Below are 12,465 nucleotides of genomic sequence, written 5' to 3'. Positions count from 1 at the left end.
CCTTATCATACTACTGTTTTTTGGCTAAATCAGCCCATTGCCTGTGTAGCCATGCCAATCAAAAGAACATCCTCCTCACAAGGGTTACATAATTTTTCATACTTCTGCACAGACCCATCAAGGAGGAACATTCAGACAAAGCCATAAAATATACTGACCACTCTCATTTTGTCCAATCCCACTCACATGCGTACAGAAATATTAAGATTTCAGGTCTAAGCCTTCCTGTAAACCAGTGCTGAAATTTGTGTATCTTCTCTCTGCCTTCCTGGGCCTTTACCTCTGGTATGCTAAGAAGCCGACTCTTTCAATAAAATCTCCTTTCTGAGTCTGAGATGGATCCACAATTAATTTTTCCCCTTTTGCCACTGCAGCTCATCCTTGCATCCTGCAGGCTCCAGATAATAATCCTTGTTATGTCCCACTGACCTCAGACCAAAATCAGATGCAATTTAAGGGACATTTTGCCAAGAAGCTTTTGTTTTAAGGCTGTGAAAAGAGCAACATCTCTAAGCTGCCTTTTGCAGCTTGCATCTGCTCTACCTGTTGGCCTTTGTATCCTGTGACCAGCTTGATCCAAAGGTTGTTTTTACCATATTACCAGCTGTTCTCTGACATGGCTCTGCTGTCTGCTATTGATTTGTGTGTCAGTGGCAATCACGTTTCTTTGATTTCTGTGAGAGCCAGGACTTAAAATAAATGATCACAGGAAGCCAGTGATATGTCCTATATTGGAAGTGGTTATGAATAGAAGTTTAGGAAGCTTTGCTTTAACATTCTTCTGCCTTTGCAAACCACTTTGCTTTCCATGCAGCTACAGCAGTCTGAATTCCTGTTTTGACCTTTCAGTGCTGCCACAGTTTTTTGCATAAGCCCCACTGTTCTTGATTCTACCTTTATAAAGCAGGGTTCAGAACAACTCCAGGATGAGGGTGGAACCAAATTTGCCACTCCCACCTTCATGCACAGGATCATCACTAAACAAATGGTCTAAAAGCAACTTGAAGAATCATAGAACCATGGTCATGCAAGTCAAGAGGAAATCAAGAAGCCTTGTAGACCCCTGCCATGCAGCTGGCAGTTTCATGAGGCTGACATCATTTGTGACAGATGGATGAGATTGGTTATCTCATCCTAAAACCTTTTGGTGAGTTTCACCATCCTACACAATATTTCTCCTAAAGGCTAATCTAAATGTCCCTTACTATAATTTAAGGCAATCCTTCTTTTCTGTTCCCAGGAAATACATTCCATTTCTCACTGAATCTGTAACATTCAGATATGTGTTTCACAGACGCTTCCAGAATTTCCCTCTCTGACACTAGTCTTCTCTGAAACAGAATGAGTGTACAGAGTGTACCTGTTCTTTCCTGCTCTTCCCCAGCCTCTCTTGGGGACATCTTATCTTGATGTGTCCTACTCCTCATACATCTGAGTTGTTAATTTGTGCAGTTAATTGCACATCCTTGCTCTCTAGGTTATTTCTCCCTTACTTACTTACTGTTAGGATAAATCATATCAACAGACTTACCTGAGGTGTGGGAACTGTAGCTGAGTCCTGGGAGACTTGTGGGGCTCTTTCCCAGGCTGGAGCAATGAAGCAAAGATGAGATGCTGCTATTCTATGCTCTATCAACAGAGATGATGGTGTAGATGTCTTCATATGTAAATTACAAGAAATGTTGAGTAATGTCTTGAGGTCCTTTGCACAGTTCTGTGACCATCTCCAAGTGATGCTAAAATTCATCTTTTTACATCTTTAATGGTGCAGACCAGCCTCAAAACTGATTTCAATGTTCTTCATGGATTCATTCAGCAGAGAGGAATAGGCAATGAAATCCTTCCTTTATGGCACCATCATTCAGAAGGGGGGGTATCACCAGTCCTGTTGTAATCTAGATATGCCCAAAGTAGATCCCAGTTTCTACACAGATAGGAACAAATGAAACAGGCCAATGACCCTAAGGCCAAGCAGCATTGCACCACTGTCATCCATGTGGATAAACTCTCCATCACCACCAGAAGAAAAGATGGTGGCACCAGGTGAGATTCCATTTGGCTTGGGTCTGTGGTGGGGTCATGCCAGAACCATGCCCAGGCAGGGCTCCTTAGAGGCAGCAGGGACAGACCTCAGGGTAATTAATGATCAAACATGGACAACTCCTGGCCATGGCTTCAGCCAGTCCCAGTCTCTGCATCTCTGCATCACACACTGGCTGAGATGTAGCTGGCAAGACCTTCAGGTCTACCTCAGGCTACCAAGGAATGCTGCATCCTGTTTACTGAAGGGCTGCACCTTTCTATCAGTGAAATGTGTTGCAGCACTTGAGTTTAAATATCCACCTTCTGAAGAAAGGGAAAGAAGGTAGAAAACAAAACATCTATAAAAGCATGGCCAAACTAGAAGGTCAAAACTGCTTGTTATAGGGCAAAAGACTGGCACTCTACTCCAACTAAATCAATTTCTCAAGCCCACTCCCCCTCCTCATCCTCTGCAGAAGTTTGTAGATAGTAAAATTTAGCTGCAAGAAATTCTCTTGCAGGGTAGTCTTCATGATTAAATGAAATCATTCTTTGATTAGGAGTAAAGAAAAAAATTAGGATGAGTATCACCAGAGTAAAAATGGAAACACAAGTTAGATTGTGAAATGAGTCATCTGGCAGAAGTATGTAAACTAAAAACAACAGGCATCCCAGAATAGCTCCTCATGAGAGAAAACATTGCAGTGACTGAAATCTATACATGCAACTATTGGAATAAACAACAGGAGATTTGACACATTTTGGCACATAATTCTACCAGGTTTTGTAAGCTTTAGAAGCATTTTGGAAAAAAAAATCCAAATTTGGTGCAAAATGACAACAATATCCAAAGATTACAAAATAAACAAAGTTTCATCGTTCACTTAGAACAAAGACATTACAGGTCAGACCACAGCCAATATTTTGTCATGATTTAGCAAGTTATTTCCTCTTCAGATCAAAACCACTGTATGAAATGATAACAGATGTGATTTTTACAGTGGTTAAAAACCCTTTAGTTATTCACCTTCATGGAATGAGCTTCTTCACTGACTGCTTGACAGGTATAAGAAATTGATGGATTATTCAGGAAATTCTACCCAGGCAGATGCCATATGCCAGAAGAAGAACTAATTTCTACCCTTGCTGCTTGGCTTATCTCTCCTGTCACGTGCAAAATGTTGGCAATCCTCAGTAAGAATTGTTTATCTTCATAAAATTATGTAACTTTCCATAAATTTAGCATAAGCAACACAAAAACAAGTTCCCAGGCTTGTGCATGGCTAATGCAACCCACCATATGCTCCCTTTTACAGGCAAACTGCACAGCCCTGGATGTGCAGCACACACTCAGCACAATATCAAACTTGTTTTGTCACAGAGCTTTAGTCCACATTTTTGGAAGGACTCAGCTTTCAGATTATTAGATAGCCCTCATTTTGCCACTGTTCTGAATCACTCTTGATCCATTAAATTACTACAAATTGCAAACAGATAGTATTAATATTAGGTGTGTCTGCTTCCGATTTAATTTAAAAAAAAATAAGAACAAACAAACAAAACCACAAAAACCCCCCAACAACAGAAAACTCGTGCCTCCTGGTGATGTGTTCCTAAATTTTCCACCTAATACTCTGTCATAATTTTCCACCATTTAAGACAAGCAATTTCCATACTCATTTGGAGACTCCTAGCTCAAATTTTTGAACAGAGATTTTTGTTGATGAAGCTTCAAAGATCCACATTCCACAGTGTAGGACTGTGCTTTTTCTTTGCTTTTCAGTCCATAGTGGTTTATTCTCTATAAGAAAGAAAAACTTTCCTCTAACCGACATATATCAAATCTTAGAAAAAATATAGCCTACAATCTGCTAGGAGAGAGAAATCATCAACCAAATCTGTTCTGAGCATTGTCATTTTTATCAGAGAAAAAGTTTATACATTTTATTTCCTCTCTGGAGGCTGGTACATATGAAAGATGAATTAGTTCAATAAAAACTTCAGTGGAGAAAACTTGGTTTTTAGCTCAAATGCAAGATCTTGTGATTTTAAAAACCCCAGATAAAATTCTGCTGATGGCTTAAGTGAGAAAAGTTACAAAAAATAACCCAAATTCAGAAAAAATACCTCAAATGTGCCTTTAACTAATTCCCAAGTCTTTCGTAGAAGTGTAATTTATGAACTTTGGGGGTTTTTTAATATGTCTGAAGTCGTAGTATGAGCAGCTTCCCCCTTCCTGGCTGGCAGCAATGCTCATGTGGGCCTGTCTCTTGGTCATCTTCCCTTCACAGAACAGCTCTATGACTTAGCTGGTACAGATAAAAATAAATCCTTCAGAGCATGTGCCACCAAGGGCCTGAATGGGTGTAAAACACAATAATCTGTTAATGCAGATTCATCTCTGGCTTGGGGCAGGCATCAGCAGATTAAGTTCTGACTCCTGTGCCTGCAGGTGAGGCTGTTAGTCACAGGTATTGTATTATTGGCACCCATGGTTCACACTGAAATTATCAACCTGTCTCTGTGTGCCTGCAAAGATCAGGGTGTCTTTTAGAAAACTTGGTGCCTGTGTGTGACAGGACTTCAGGCAGCAGCACCCTGCCAGCAGCACACAGAGATCACTGGAGCTCACCAAGCCCTGGGGTGTGAAAAGGAGGAAAGGGACAACTATAATTAACCCTCAACAAAGGGCAAAATTCAGCTTTTGTGAAGGTTTTATCAGTTTTGAAGTTCAGCTTCTCTCCTAGGGAGATCTTTGACCCCCCACCCACTTCTGAAATGCTCTGTGACTGAGGTGTGTGGGGAGGGAAAGAGGTGTGAAAAGTCAAGATACTCATCATTCAGCAACATAAATGCTGCTGTCAAAGTGGATTCATCATAGTTTTCCACTTCTGATATCACTGAACATATACTTTAACGTTTGCACAGGCTAAAGTTTATCAAGATAACACAGAATAATCTCAGCTCAAAGGAAAACTCTAAAAAAGGTCCCTTGCATCTTTTATTTCTGTCGAATAGCAAGAATCTCAGAAAGACCTGCTGGTGTTTACATGTAGGACTGACACTGGAATAAAGCCTGCATGTAACAAAGCCATGGAATTTGGTCCTCCCTTGGTGAAACCACAATGAGTACATTGGTACTTGAGTTAGTTCTTGTTTCTTTGTGCTTCTTAACAGCTTCAGTGAAGGAAGATACATTCCCAGGGAAGACTTAGAAGAAGACTTAAAGTCCTAAACAATGTTAAATATTACATGCGGCCATGATGGTGAGATACACTAGGCACAGGGTATGCCTGGAAATGACATTGTCCCATTTTTCTTCATTCTTTGAAGAACTTCTCTCTGTCTTCCTTTTATCCCACCTTAGAGTCTATAATTCCTGTCTCTTTCCAACTTCAGTGACAAGGCCCTCTGAATGCTGTAATGCCAGGGTATCCTTTGGAAAGAGCTGTCTCCCATCTGATGCTTCTCACTGCCCTCATCTCTGCCTCAGCACCTCTGTGTCTTGCACTCTTCTGATTCAGCTGCTTTCAGATGCTGTTCCAGTAGCAATAATGAGATGATGCTAATATTTGTTTTCTTAGTGGAGGATTAAGCCTTTGAAGAAATAGTGCATTTTGGTCTATGAACTATTTTGATGTATTTTGACACACAGCAAGGGAATTTCTTCACTACTTTCATGTGCTTTGTGACAGTTCCTGAGACATCAGCGTATCCTGGGAGTTGAGAACTCACATATTGTCTGTGAGCCTTGAAAAAAGTGCCATTCACAGGCAAAAGGAAATGAAAATATTTTTTAAAACCCAAAATATAGCATATGTAATACAGGAACTTGATCTACAACATTTAGATACTGTTACCTCTCATTAAAAAATCAGGGAATCTGTAATAAGTCTCAGTGATCTGAAGACTCTTCTAGAAATAAAGACATTCATTGCTGCTTTTAAGAAAAGCTGAAATGCTAGTCTCTTAGATTTGATTTAATATCAATCAATTTACTACCAGTTCTGTGTTTCAAATCTATGATAATATTGTTAAGGGAAGATCTCTCCTTATCCAGGTGAGATTCTCCACAAAGACATCGTTTCAGCCACTCTCCTTGATTATTGTCATTAAAAAATATCTCTTAATGTGTATCCTAAAGCTTTCCCTTCATTGTTTCAGGCCACTACTTCTTATTACATCATCAACTGAGAATTATCTTCTTTATGTTTATTGTTACTCTGAAGCTATATATAAACTATCCTTCCTGAATCTTCACTGTAATAAAAGGTATAAATTCAGCTTCCTCCACGTCCCCATTTATATTTTTTTTCTCTAATACTTTTATCTTTTCTGTCACTCTTTTTATTTCTTTGCTTCTCTGCTGCCATCCTACCTGGTGCCATTCTTTTGCTGACAAAATCTATTTTTTACCAATGACAAAAGAAATTGAAGAAGAAAGGGCATTCTTTTAAACCTTCACTTTTTCCTTTACAAAGCCAGAAAGATTAAAGGTAAAATTCTCTAGTTCCATTCTCAACCTGTGGTTGTTCCTATCTTTTGACCACCAGGAAACATCATAAATTGCCCAAGAGTTATGGAGCTTATAACAGTTGTTGCTCTTTATAGCAGAACTATTTCATATTCATTAAGTTTTCCTTTCCAGAACATTTCTTCGGGGACAGTGGTACAAAATTTAACCACAATAAAAACCACTGTGGGAAAAATTGAACAATCCAGGGACACTTTTTTCAGCATATCCTTCAGAGATATGTCCAGCAAAGGTCTGTAGTTACTTAATGTTGCTGTTGTCAGAGATGAAAGCATGTCTGCATATAAAAAGTGAAATGTTCTTTGCAGAAGTGTGGCTTTGCAGTCACTCCACACAAGCAAGAATGCAAATTTGTAGAATGAGATGCAGATGGATAACTTCTTCTAACATTTCCCATAGAAGTTTAGTTCCTTAGGACCCTTGACTAAATTAATAAATATTGCATTTTTGTATGTATTTTCATGACAGAATGAGCATCTTTAAGTCTTTTCCTCTTGCACTTTGTATTTTTATGTGAATTACTCACTGGCTTTGCCAGTATTTTTGTGTCCTGGTACACTTAAGTCTCCTCAGGAAAATACTGATATCTGTCATCTTTGTTTTTACGAAATTGCAGTTTCTCCTTGGCAATATGACAAATATCAGAGGTACCTGATTCCCATTATGTTTTCTTCTGCAGTCCAGAGTATTACACTGATAAGCATAAATATTTTTAAGTTTTCTTTGCACTGGAATTTTTTTTGAGAACCTGGGGAATTTTCTGCTGCTTCTGAGACCCTGCTCTCTGCTTTTATTGCAGGATTTGGGGTTTTTCTTCTCTTTTGTTGTCAGAGGACGTGAAACAGAAGAAATAAGAAGCACCAGATAATTTATCTACAAATCTTGTGCTATTCTTAGCTTCTGATCTCTCAAATCCATAAGGATAATCCATTTCTTACTGTTTATTCATATTCATGCTAAGTTCAAAAAGAAAGTCAGGATTGGAAAAATGGGGTTTCTCACAATCCATAATTCTTTCTCTCCCCTGAGTACTCCCCACAAGGCTCCACAATTATATAACATTACACTGTGTATTTACTGTGTTGTCTGCAACAACTATCAATGCATCTGCAGAATTCACAAAGAGGAGGCACCTAATATTGTCACATTGATAAATAAATACTAGTTAATCATGAGGTGAGTTGGAAATACCTATCCCTTCACTAGGAAGGAGTTGTCTGGTACATAGTTTACTAATTTGGTATTGTATTATATAATTATATGTTATATAATAATTTAATATTGGGTTGAAGAAGGGTTTAAGGCTTAGAGAAAACTGATTTTGGTTTTGTTATATTATGTTTTATTTTGTCTCATTATCCCAAGCACAAACCTCACAGCAGTGAATCATGAAATCATAGAATACTTTGAGTTGGAAGGGACCTTAAAGATCACTTAGTTCCATGGGCAGGGACACCTTCCACTAAACCAAATTGCTCAGATCCCCATCCAACTCAGCCTTGAACATTTCCAGGGCTGTGGAAGCCACAGCTTCTCTGGTCAGCCTGTTCCAGGGGATCTTTGCACAATGTCTGTGTGATCCAATGAAATAGTATGAAAAATTTGTAGCAGTGGGGAGAGAAATGAGGTTGAAACACCTGAGGGCAGACCCTGGTTCAGCACTGCCAAAAGCAGCCCTCTGACTATTTATGGTGGGGTGTTCAGATCTTCAGACATTTTTCAGTTGTCTAGAACTGTGCTTTATCTAATTGCTAATACTGATAAAGAATGTACAGTTGACTGATTGTCTCTTAATTACCTGTCATTAATATAACTTTAATCACCCTTGATCCTGATTTGAAATAAACCTCTTAAACTGAGTAGGGTTCCCCTGCAGCAGTCACCATCACTCATTATATATTTCCAGGAATGAATACTAATTACTATGAACTAAGTTAATGAAATACTTTGGTCTTTAGTCTATCAGGCTGTGGTTAACTCCAGCAGAAGGTAGAGGCAATTTCAACAAGAAGGAAATGGAACTTCTTTGTGTGTGGGTAATCCTGCACTGGTACAAGTTGTCCAGAGAGGATGTGGGGTCTCCCTCACTGGAGATATTCCAGAACCATCTGGACACAATCCTATTCCATGTGCTCCAGGATGGCCCTGCTTGAGCAGGGGGGCTGGACCAGATGATTCCCACTGTGCTCCTTCCAACCTTACCCATTCTGATTCTGAAAATACAAGCAAGGTGAGGAAAAGTGCTTTTTTATATACAAAGTTCTTATATAACTTTCTTATACAAAGTATTGTGCAACTCCTGGCTCAGCCAGGTTCTGGTGGTTTTGAGGATGCCCAGATGAACTGAAACAAAACCACTGAAATGGTATCATTTACTGCCTACCTGCAATCCAGCCATCAATCGAGAGGGTGATAGAGAGCAAAGAGGAGCTACCTTCATCTTTTCTCTCCTTTTCTTTGATGTGCACTAGTTAAGAATAAGAAAATTCATACATATTCATATTCTTATAGGTAATAGAAATATTCTCCTTAATCTTGGCAGTAACTGTTGTCCTGGGGATCTTGGTTGATGTAAAATGTTTCATTAACTCCAGATAAGTACAGAGACATTTAACTTCTCAGAAACACTTTTTTTTTTTTTTAGGTTTTAAGGCGGTTTTGTGATACATTTCACAGCAGGCAAGAATTAAACAAAACAACCAAGAACTACATTTTTTGTTCAAATTATGACTGTGGGAAAATAACAAGTTGGCTTACTTTAATTGTTTTCTCAGCCCTCACTAAAGGGTTTTTTAAGATAGCACTCGATTGTCAGCAAGATGCCACAGAAATGAGCATGGTCTGTGTGGCCCCAAGAAAGTAAATGGCTTCATGCTTTGTTCTGAGAAATTTTGTCATTTGGATTTTAACCAAATGGCTTCACAGGGAAAACACTGCTGCCTTCTGCCAGCAGGCTGCAAACAAATATCATGGCTGAAACTCATCTGAGTATGGAGAAAGCTAATCTCTGTGCCTGTGTTCTTCTGAAAGCCTTCTACACAATACTTAATAACCATTACACTCTTCCCTCTCATTTAGTTCTGAATGCTTTTCTCAGTTCTTGGAACTATTAATTACAAGGGTAGATTTAATTGTGGCCCTAAGTGCATTCCAGATCCTTACTGCTGCTTTTTTGACTTGAAGGGCATAAAGTCTTTATGACCCCACAGCAGATTGAGACTTTTGCTGCTTATACTTGTACAGCAACAATGAACAGGCCACCAGATGGGAATACAAACCCTGCCAGTTGTGTTCCCACAGCTCAGGAACCCAGAGAGAATCCAGACCCAGGGAGCTGGATGAGCACTCAGTGCTCTGCACTGCCCCAAGGTGTAAAGGGTGGGAGGATGATCCCACTGATCCCACACATCTCCATGACCACTGGGCCTGGAGCAGATGAGACTATGCCACTAACTAGGAATGGCTGTAAGAGCTCAGGCATATCAAGGAACTGTCAAAACACTCAGCTTTGCAGAAACTCTTCCCTTTTTCCAGAGGTTTAATTACGATCAGAGTTTCAACAGTCCCACATCAGCAGAAGCCCAGACTTACACCAGTGATCAAGATCTAAAAGTTCACTTTCTACCTACCATATGCTCTGTTAAGTGAGCAAGCAGGTTGACTGGCACTTTTATTACTACATTCTCCATGTCTTGATGATCAAATCCAACACAGGTATCATTCATGTGACAAGATGATGGCAAAACACAGTGGAATTTCTCCACGACTGCTCTTATTGAAAGGGAAAATGGGGATGGAAAGCAAAAATCTTCAATTTTGCAGAATGCCATTTTCAGTTCGCTCCAGAATGCCATTACTATATAACAAATGTGAGCTGGCAAGCATCTGCTTCTTAGCAGAAAATTGAAGTATTTTGTTGGGGTTGTGGATAGTTTAATATCTGTGAGAAATCAGCTGCAGGAGGTAGGGAAGAAGGAAAAAATTGCTATAGAGCTCGTGCAGAGAAGCAGGATTGTCTCTGCCTGCTTAGAATTCAAAGCAGAACTTCTGCATTCTTACTTACACCAGGAGCCTTGAGACATCGCACCTCAGCAGTCAGGTTTTGTTCCACATCATGGGAATTTAGCCATCTAAAAATTAAGCTAAATTTGGTCATCATTGTGAAAATTCACCCTCCCCCCCTTTCTTTTTTTTTTCTTTTGAGGAGAACAAAATACAACCAATTAACCTTCTGCTAAAGGGATCACACGAACATCTATGGATCAAAGAACGTGAGGCAATATTAAAAAGCTAAATTGAGGCAACTATGGCAACAGGTCACATGAATAAACAAGTCACATGAATAGAATAGCATTTGATGGCCTGGAACAGAAAAAGGCAGCTAGTGCCAGCATAGGAGAACTAGTCTGCTTTGCCATGTTCTTAGATTATATAATAAGAAAGCATAAATAGAAAGACAAGCAAAGGTAGCCACAAAGCCAGAATAAAAATGAGATCAATGAACCATTCCACACTTAAAAACTCTCACCCAAATGACTTTGGAACATTAAAAGCCAATCTTGAGTTAATCTACAATAAAATTAACTACAGAAAGCTGTATCTGATCTGGGAACAAAACTGTCCTTTTCCTTGCATTTGGGTCCTTTACCCACACCACAGACCTTTGTACTGCAGAACTGGAAAGCTGCTAGAAGGTCTCCCCAGAGCCTTCTCTTCTCTAGACTGAACAGCCCCCAACTCTGTCCTTCTGTCTTCCTGGAAGAGGTGTTCTATCCCTCTGATCATCTTTGTGGCCTCTTCTGGCCTCGCTCCAACAGGTTCACACTGTTTTTATGGGAAGAGATCCCTATGGATGGCATCCCTTCCCTCCTGCATGTCCTGCAGATCACATAACTTTGTGTAGTTTGGTAAACTTGCTGAGGGTGCACTCAAACACTCAATCCCATTGTCCCTGTTGCCAACAAAGATGCAAAACAGCACAGGTCCCATAAATGTAAAATGTATATACAGTTCCTTGTAGCTACGACTGAATTCCACCCTTCCTTTCACTGCAGACTGTGCTTTTTGATTGTTTTCTTTGTGGTTCACAAGCAAAGGTATCCAACACATCTTTCTCTCTCTTTTTTTCTTTTTTTTTTTTTTTTTTTTAACCTGTCAGACTGACAATGGAAACAAAAATATGAATGTTCACAGTCTTACTGAGCTGATACCCATCAGTATTCTCAGTCTGAAATCAAATTATATCTGAAATAATAGATTAGTAAACAGGGGAACCTTTGGGACTGGGATTTTCTGTTTTGTGTAGTACCTAGAGAACTGCCTATCTGTGCCTCCTGAAAATATCCTTCCTTTGTGGAAGAAAAGCCCTTTAAACAGAGGAAACATGCAAAATAATTAGTCTGGGAGGCTACTGGTGTTAGTCTGTTCCTGTACAGTTTCTTGATGAACTCCACCAGGAGTTTGTACATAAACTTTTGCTGGTGGACAGCTAATGCCTGTTTAACCTCTTGGGTATCAGTTTCCTTTGCATATTCCATTTTCCTGGTTTAGCAGTTACTTACTAAAGGAGGGAGGAAACAACTGGGAAATTTCTGATGATGCAGAAAAGCAGGTATGTGATTCTACCTTGGACCTTGAGTTATTTCATAGGAGAGAGGAACTTCTGCTTCTCTTTGGCAAAAACTATGGGCTTTGAGGGGGTCAGGTGTCTGATTCCCAGTGCAATTTCAAAAGAAGCTTTAAAAGTCAGACCAAGCCCATGAGAATAAGTGCAGATTACTCACATTTTAGGGTGCCAGGTAGCTACTGAAGGCATGTCCTGTGTTTGGACTGTCCCTGCCCTTGTAAGTGACGGGGGCATATAATTAATTTTCCTCAAATCTGATTTGTCTGCAATGGTAATTGGCAAA

The sequence above is a fragment of the Prinia subflava genome, chromosome 1 (genome assembly GCF_021018805.1).
Source record: "Prinia subflava isolate CZ2003 ecotype Zambia chromosome 1, Cam_Psub_1.2, whole genome shotgun sequence".
NCBI lineage: Eukaryota > Metazoa > Chordata > Aves > Passeriformes > Cisticolidae > Prinia > Prinia subflava.
The sequence above is the reverse complement of the archived record's forward strand: the minus strand, read 5'-3'. Positions refer to the sequence as shown.